General features: G+C 60.6%; 1 protein-coding gene across 1 annotated transcript in view; it reads right to left on the bottom strand.

The window, feature by feature from the left end:
* The window catches only part of ABCA1 (ATP-binding cassette, sub-family A (ABC1), member 1), a gene marked incomplete at its 3' end in the record, with an annotated part of 142,301 nt that extends 141,154 nt beyond the window's left edge, over positions 1–1,147 (bottom strand). The window contains exon 1 of the mRNA XM_011966399.1: positions 831–1,147. The remainder of the gene's footprint in view (positions 1–830) is intronic.
* Between the last annotated feature and the right edge of the window lie 141 nt (positions 1,148–1,288).

The following is a 1,288-nucleotide window of genomic DNA, read 5'->3' on the forward strand; positions in this document are numbered from 1 at the left end:
GCCTGTAATCCCAGCTACTCAGGAGCCTGAGGCAGGAGAACCGCTTGAACCCGGGAGGCAGAGGTTGCAGTGAGCGGAGATGGCTCCATTGCACTCCAGCCTGGGCGACAGAGCAAGACTCAAAGAAAAAAAGAAAAGAAAGAAACTCGTTCCGCGCTCTGCGCCAGGGACACCAGCTCGGCTGAGCGCACGGAGACTGTAGGCAGGACCTCCCTACCCCTCAGGTCAAACAAAGCCCCAAGGCCTCTAGTGAGTAATAGCACCACGGACCCCGTTTGGGACACCTCCAACTCGAGTTCTCGGGAAAAAGGACGCGCTGCTCCAGTCCCGGGGTGCATACAGCAGATTCCCAGGTCAGAACAGACCAGCTTCTTAAGAACCGAGTGAGGACTCAGTGCTGGCATTTGTCTCCGTAGGTACTGGCCAACCCGCAACTAGAGGGGTTTCTAGCCAACTCAGGCCCCTCCGAACAAAGAAGCGCTCCGTGCCGGACCTGCAACTCTCCCCACCCGGCAGCAGCGACCTCAGCACGCCCGGGCACCCCCAACCCCTCTGAGCCCGGGGTACTGCGCCCGGGTCTCCACGCCCAGAGATGCTCCCCAGTCTCCACCGCCGGGCGAGTCCCGAGCGTAGCAGCGCAGTCCTGGGGTCGCCAGAGCTCGTCCTAGGACATCCTCTCCCCATTTACGCCGCCCCGGGTCCCATTTGGGTTGCAAGTGGTGGGCATGCGGGGCTCCGGATCAAAGTCCCCGAAACCGAGCGCTTCCCGAAGCTTCCTTGGTCTCGCAACAAAACAATAACGCCCAATAAGTCACTGGAGAGCCTCTTACCTGTTTTCCACTTTTGTGTTTGCGTCTCTTTCTCCTACCCCTTGACAAGCCTTCCGGAGAAGGGGAGAAAACAGAACGAGGGTAAAAAACAAGGAGCAAAGCGCCCTGAGAACTAGTCCTGTTGGTGCGCGGAGCCCCCCGCCCTGCTCTGCCCTGCCGCAACCCGGGAGAGAAGGGTCCGCTCGGCTCTGCGGGTCCCGGCCCCACTCACTGTCGCTCGCAATTACGGGGTTTTTGCCGAGACTAGTTCCTTTTATAGATTCGGCTGCCCGGAGCGCAGAGGTTACTATCGGTCAAAGCCTGTTCTCGCCTTCCTCCCCGCCCCCTTCCCGGCCTCTGTTTATGTAGTTCAGTCACTCAGCAGAAAGCACGTGGAGCCGCGGCCCGCCTCTTAAACGGGCGACGTTCAGCCGCCCGCGAAGCGGCTAGGGAGTTGGGAGGAGGTGGGTGGGGTGGGG

The sequence above is a fragment of the Mandrillus leucophaeus genome, unplaced genomic scaffold (genome assembly GCF_000951045.1).
Source record: "Mandrillus leucophaeus isolate KB7577 unplaced genomic scaffold, Mleu.le_1.0 Scaffold76, whole genome shotgun sequence".
Taxonomy (NCBI): Eukaryota; Metazoa; Chordata; class Mammalia; order Primates; family Cercopithecidae; genus Mandrillus; species Mandrillus leucophaeus.